The sequence below is a fragment of the Mirounga leonina genome, unplaced genomic scaffold (genome assembly GCF_011800145.1).
Source record: "Mirounga leonina isolate KUSES-001 unplaced genomic scaffold, KU_Mleo_1.0 Mir_174, whole genome shotgun sequence".
Taxonomy (NCBI): Eukaryota; Metazoa; Chordata; class Mammalia; order Carnivora; family Phocidae; genus Mirounga; species Mirounga leonina.
In genome coordinates this window covers 83,932,757-83,940,251 of record NW_023270451.1, presented here as the reverse complement: position 1 = coordinate 83,940,251, position 7,495 = coordinate 83,932,757, and positions in this window count along the sequence as shown.

Here is a 7,495-nt window from a genome sequence, read left to right as displayed (position 1 = left end):
CACCAATAAGTGACATAAAAATCCTCTGTGATACTAAAAACCCTGGAGGTTTTGTTTAGAAAATATGGTCACCTTGATTATATACTCTTCCTGCCCAGTACCAGGCTGAGAACCTGCTAGTAACTCAGTATGGACTTGTTGACTAATTTCTACTGAGTGGATTTTGTCCCTAGCCAAGCTAGAAATAACTTGGTGTCCCTATAAAATATTCCTAATTTCAGCTGATTAGCCTTTGATGTGACAGGTTCCCCCTCACAACCCTCGAAAACCGTAAGGCAGTATTGTATTCATTACGAGGTCACCCAAAATTGATGACTCAAGGGTTAGCCTTATAAAACTTCAAAATCTCTCATAAAAATGAGTCAGAATCTAGTAATAAGCTTGTTTCTATTATAATTAATAATGTCTTTGCCGGGGTGGGTCATGTTCTGCACAGTAAGTGTTCTTTAATGTACATGGGTGAGAAATCTAATTTTCCTATTTTCAAAAGCTGTGGGGAACTTAGTTATGGGGAAATTCAATAACTTCAGTTATTAAATGTTTAAAATAAATCTAAAAACAAACTCTGATGCTTGTTTCATATAAGTCTGGATTTTTCCACATGTGGAGTTTGCTTAAAGTGAGGCCCACCTACATTCTTTTGCTATACTCCTCATCTTTACCAGCTCTAGGTGACCTCACTTCTGCCCCAGAGAGTCCAGGCCCAGAGCCTTTCCCTCTGTTGAGGAAGCCTGGAATGCCCTAGGGTGCAAGCCTTCATTCCCGAGGCTCAGAGCTCTGTCCCCATGGGAGATGCCGGGGCCCTGGAATGGGTCACTCTCTAAGCTGTCATCAGTCACTGGCACCCTCGGCGTAGACAAGTTCTGACATCAGCATATTAGAATAACCGAGGCTACAGAAGGTTCTAGAAAGTATGAAGGGCAATCACGGATGCCAGGGCACTAAATCTTCCTCTACACATTTGCTACATGCCCACCTTACCCCAGCTCTCTTAAACTACCTTCGAGCTGACCTCCAGGTTGGCTGAGAATGGAAACTCAAGGGCGTCTGGGTGGCTCAGTGGGTTAGGCATTCAACTCTTGGATTCGGCTCAGGTCCTGATCTTATGGCTCGTGAGACTGAGCCCCACATTGGGCTCCACACTCAGCAGGAGTCTGCTTGGATATTCTCTCCCTCTGTCCCTTCCCCTGCTTGCTCGCTCTCAAATAAATAAATAAATCTAAAGAAAAAAAAGAGTGGAAACTCAGCAGCACCTGAGACCCCAGAGCTAGCTTTCTCTGACTGAGGCATGGACCTCCCCACCACCCCAAAGGGAGGCCCCGAGTGACGAGGGGTGTGGGAGTAAGAGAGAGGTGCTTGAAGAACCCTGAAGCATTGAATCATCATATTTTTTCACTAGCCAATAAGTCCAAACAATCTTTTAAAATTCAAACAAGCATGGAAGTGTTACAGAGGCACTACAAGATTGATGTGGATCGTTCGTGTATGACAACTCCTGGCTTGCTGAGGCCACTCGGGCAGCGTCCAGACCCACGGGACACGCCCTCACTCTGTTCTGTCTTGGAGAGATGCAGTGTGGAATGCTGCTGAGGCGCTGGTCCACAGCCACCAGGTCCCGGAGGCTGGCAGAGCCTCCCGGCAACAGAGCAGGGGCAGAGAAGCTCCTCAGAGCCGAAAACAACCCCCCCCCCCCACCACCTCCGTGCAGCTTTCCCTGAGCTGTTCTAGGAAAGGCCCCAGCTCGGCCCAGTGGAGGAGCTCCAGAGCCAGGGGGGAGTCAGGCTTGAACAGACACCCCCTGCAGCCGAGGACACCTGCCCTCATGCCTGGCCAACCTCCACCGGGTCCTGGTATCAGTCAGGATGGGCGAGGTTAAGCTGCGGTAGCGATCGACCCCCAAATTGTGGGACTTATTACAGCAAAAGGGTTTTTTTGTTTGTTTGTTTTTTATGCTCCTGTTACATGCTTATCAGGATTGGCTGAGGGTCCTATGCAGTGTCCCCTCCCTCCAGAATGCAGGCTAATAGAACAGCCACCTTCTTGGGCGCCTGGGTGGCTCAGACGGTTAAGCGTCTGCCTTCGGCTCAGGTCATGGTTCCAGAGTCCTGGGATCGAGTCCCGCATCGGGCTCCCTGCTCCTTGGGAGCCTGCTTCTCCCTCTGCTTCTCTCTCTCTCTGTCTCTCATGAATAAATAAATAAAATCTTAAAAAAAAAAAAAAAAAAAAAAGAACAGCCACCTTCTCAAATACTGCTGAGCACCATCGTGGTGGGAAAGCAATCTCTGGAAGGCCCCAACTTATAATTAAATGCTCAGCCCAGAAACGACAACTCATTGACCAGACCCAACCAGAAGAGGCCAGGATACACAATCCAGCCACGTCCCTCAGAGGAGCCAACTGGAAATATTTGGTGGCCTGCAGTAATGACTACCACAACCTTTTTGAAAGGCCTAGCACTGAGATTCTGGGCTGTGTGCCTGGTCCCAAGAGAAAACCTTAGGCCTAAGGGAGCAGCTAGAAAACTGGAGGTCCCTGCCCACCGCTATACCTGCCCCAGCATAGCAAGCCCAGCGGGGCTCCTGGCTCAACAGCCCCTACGTTTGAACCATCTGAACCACACGCTTCAGGCCTCTCCAGTCCCCTGGGTTTACAGAGGATCTCATATTCACCTGTCTCCCCACTCCTGCAGGGTGAGCTGTAGATAATCCATGACCACCCACCTTGGATTTTTCTGGGAGAGTGGAGGTGATGGGAGTGGCCATGGGAACGGACCAGCAGAGAGTGATGAGTTCATGAGACCCTCACTCATCACACCACAGAAAACAATCAGTCAAGATTAATACTATGGGATTACTGCATGCTCTGTAAATCTACCCTAGCAAGCACGGTAGAGGAGACAAGAAAGAAGAAATAGCCCCTGCTGTCAAGAAGCTTATAATCTATGAGGCTAGTTAGGACACCGTTACCTTGTGTTATCATTTTTCTCGAAGTGTCAAATGAATGGTACCAATATTAAGTTATGAGCTTGGCCAAGGCAGAGTTCACTGCAGACTTGATTGGAATAGAAAGGCTTTGTGGGAGAATTAGGGCATGAGCTGGTCTGGGACAGATTAGGGGGCTTCATGTGGATAAAAGGAGAGGAAAGAATCTGAGGAAAGGCATGGGCATGGAAATCCTCACGCCTGCTTCTGATGCATATACAGACAGACCGCACCAGCCAGTTGGAAATGGAGGGAGAGGTACAGGTCTTGCTTTAATCTAAGGGCAGGGGGAGAGGTAAAATAATAATAATAATAAAGTTAAAAAAAAATGGGGCCCCTGGAGGGCTCAGTCGGTTGAGCGGCTGACTCTTGGTTTTGGCTCAGGTCCTGATCTCAGGGTCGTGAGATCAAGCCCTGTGTCAAGTTCCACGCTTGGTGCAGAGTCTGCTTGAGATTCTCTGCCTCTCCCTCTGCCCTTCCCCCCCTCCACCCATGCTTGCTCATGCTCTCTCTCTCTCTCAAATAAATAAATAAAGTTTAATCTAATGGGGGGAGGGGTCGTCTTTACTCTTTTTGCAAACAGAGGCTGGAGAGCCAGCTAGGGAGACTTTGCAATGGATTCTTGTCTTAGGTGGAAGTTTGGGCCAGTCATTCTTTCCCAAACTTGGCTGTGCATCAGAGCTCCAGCCCCACCCTTGCACCCACCCCCTACTATAAGCTTGTTAAAAATAGATCTTAAAAAAAAAAAATAGATCTTTTTAAAAAAGTTTCCGCCACAACACTCAGGACCTAGCCCCAGAGATTTTGCTTCTGTAGATCTGGGACGGGATCCAGAAATTCATACCCTTCACAAGATTTCCCACAGATGGAGCTGGTCTGAGAATCCACTCAGATAGGCAATTTCTACCCAGAAATGGCACATGTCGAAAGTTGGATTTTTAAGTCACATTCCAGAAAACTAGCTCCTGTTTGTACTCACTTTGTTTCTGTTGGAGGTACGCCACCCCCCCACCCCCCCACTTCAGACGCAGCAGCTCAGCGCTCGCTGGAATTCTTGCTCACATCAACTCCACTTCCTTATTGTGTATCATTTACAGCTCTCTCTCGGTTGTTCCTTCCTCCCTGTTCCCGCTCCTGCTACATTTGGCCAGAGGTTTTCTCACCTCACGCTTGGACTCTTCAGGATCCTCCCGGCTAATCTCATCCCCCTCAACCCTCCCCACACTTCACCTTCAGGTCAGTCTCCCTATCGGCATCACAACTGGCTCATTCACGCTCAACCTCATTCCTGAATCCAGCTCCTCGGCCTGAATAAAGTTTGTAAAGCTTATCAAAATATGGCTCAGCCTATTTTCCCCTGTGGTTTAAAGTCCTAGCCAAACGGGACCATGACCGTGTTTCTTCTAAACATGCTTTGTACCTTCCTGCCCCCATTTTTTTCTCGGCTGTTCCCCCAGCTAACATTTCTACTACCACCCTCTGGCCTGAAATGCTCTCTGCTTATGAAAATGCTGCCCATCCTTCAAGATCCGGTTCAAATTTTATCTACTTTACAAGGTCTGCCCTGTTTGGAAAACACAGAGAAAAGTATATATGCGCATAACACACACACGTGCACACCCACACTTTCTTCTGCCTAGCAGAAGAAAGCGCATAACACACACACGTGCACACGGCGTTGCATGCTAGGCAGTTTGCCAGCCTTGGAAAGTACAAAGATGAATGGGTCCAAGCACCTTGGAGAGGTGTGGGTGTGGCTCTCCACTCTGCTCAGAAGGGGCACCCTTTGTTGGAGGTAGGAACCAACCCAATCAGCTCCTCTCTCCTGGGAAGAACTCATTCCCGAGACACAGGCTGGCCCTGCCCCACACTGCTCACACCCTCCGTGAGGCCGGTGATACATTGCCTCACAGAAGCCCTGGGACCCTGAGGGGCCATATCACTGTGGAGGTAACACCTCTGTTTCCTTGAAAAGGAGGAAGCCCCCTTCTCCAAGGTAATCCAGGAACTGACCAACGTGTGGTATCGTGAGACTATAAGCAAGCTATGACGCAGAGCCCAGCACAGAGGTCTCAGTGGGAACAGACACGGCGGTCTTCAGTTGGGTCAAAGCCAATCAGTGGTGAATAGAAGGCCAGGCCCAGGAAAGTCACAGAATAGCCCCATCCAATCTTCTCATTGGACATACGGAGATCTGCACCAGCTAATGGCTGAACTTTCATAATTCCTCTGACTCCCACTTCCTCCTGCAATACCCCCAGGGCACACGTCCCAACTTAGACAGGTTTCGGTATGTTCCCATGGCTGTTTTTTGTCTCGTTTTGTTTTTTAATCAAGAACCTCACCAGAGGGGCGCCTGGGTGGCTCAGTTGGTTAAGCGACTCCCTTCGGCTCAGGTCATGATCCTGGAGTCCCGGGATCGAGTCCCGCATCGGGCTCCCTGCTCGGCAGGGAGTCTGCTTCTCCCTCTGACCCTCCTCCCTCTCATGCTCTCTGTCTCTCATTCTCTCTCTCTCGAATAAATAAATAAAAAATCTTAAAAAAAAAAAAAAAAACCTCGCCAGGAAGCTAATAAATCTTAAGATTTAGATCACCTGTCTTGCACCAGCTCTGTGCCTACCTTTACATTTGCAATTCTGGGAAGTTTTTTTTCTTAATAATATTCTCTAAGTCATACAAAATGCAACTATTTCAAGCCCATAAAACGTGGGTCCACCCTGGCAGAGGGAATGTGTTATTTGGGAGGGGAAGGAATTCCGTGGAAACAAAGCTAGAATAAAAAAAAATAGGAAAAGGACCATGGGCAGGTTTAGGAACATTCCCCTACAGTGAGTGGGTCTACTATATCCTTTCAGGAACTTATTCCAAAAGGCAAAAGGGTCCCATGGGCTGCAGCCTGGCAATCCCCTATCCTTCTCCCAGCCCGGCCCCACATTTGAGGGGCAACCTTCAGGAGCTGGGGGCACGCGAAAACAGCTGGGCTAGCATCAGTAAGAAAAAGAAAATTAGGCTCAGGGAGCCCGCTCCAGAGTAAAGTGCCGCCCCCCGTCCTGGGGAGATTCTACTTTTACACATAGAGAAGAAGGCATCCTGGATGACCCCCATTCTGTAGTTTCAGGCCAGGCTGATGGAGAGAAAGCAAAGAGCATGTGAAGACCCCTGCGTGCTAGACCCCAAAACCCAATAGAAGTCTAGACCACGCCGGGCACCGGTTCCTCTTTAGGAAAGAGTCCCACTTAGAGGAAATTCTGAAAGTTTGAAATGCACCTTTGTGACCACATGGGGGCCCCATTCAAAGGCTCCTTCCATCCGCTAGCCTGGGTTTGCCTCTTAAGGAGTTTTTCCAATTATTTATTTAATTTTTGTCTCCTTTTTGTTTAAAAATTCTGTTCTTATTACTACAAAATAAAAACAGGAATTGAAAAAAAAAATGTTAGAAAATGTATAAAAAGCGGCCCGCGGTCTCACTGTTAAAGAAAAAAGAAGCTACTTTGTGTTGCTCTGTATGCTTCCAAACTCGCGCGTGTGTTTTCTCTTTTACACAAAGCTGAGATCATTCTGGACAGACTTCTCCTCTTAAAATACCACGAACGTCTTCCCACACCAAGTTCTTCATCAAAATAATTATAAATATGGTATTGTGTTCATTCCACTTAGAAATATTTGTTATAAATAATAAACACATTACAGAAAGTTCTAAGTGGCTGTCTACTGGGATTTACCGAACTATTTTCCTATTGTTGGAAGAATTTATTCCATTTCAAACCAAGACAGACGTGAGCTACAGCTGTCCAAATAAATAAATAAATACATGAAAAGCCCAAATTGCCTGGCAAGGACCTAAAGCAGCAAAGGCGACGTGGCGGATGCCGGTGGGAGAAAGCACGGGTCTCTTGGGGCTGTCGCCGCGGTCACCCGGCCCGGCCCGGTCCGGCTGGTCCCTGGAGCCGGGAGATTCCTTTTAGTAAGCGAGTCCCTTGGGGTGCGTGGGGTCCAGAGTTCGAGGCGCGGCAGGCTGCAGGTCAGGCGCGGGGTCCAGGCGGTGGCTCAGCGCACGCCCGGCCCTAGGCCGGTGGGGCGGGGCGGGGGGGGGGGAGGGGGGTCCGGGGGCCCAGAAACCTGTGGGCCAAGCGGCATCGGTGGTGGTTCAGGGGGTCGGGAGGCTGGTGGGTCGGCTGGCCCGTGGGTCGGACAGCGCCGGTGGGCCGGTGGACCGGTGGATCCAAGTGGGTCGGTGGGTAGGGAGGCCGGTGGGTCTGCGGGTCAGTGAGTCAGGGTGTCGGAGGGGTCGGCGGGCCGGTGGACTGGTGGCTCGAGAGGTCAGGGAGGCGGTGGGCGGGGTCGGAGGTCAGGAGGTCGGGCGGTCGGGGCTCGGGAGGCCGGTGGGTCCGGGGGCCTGTGGGTCCGCGGCCGGGCGGTCGGGGACTCGGGAGGCCGGTGGGTCGGGGGTCGGGGAGACCCAGGGATCCGCGGGCTGGTGGACCGGAGGGTGGGTGGGTCGGCCGGCCGCGGGG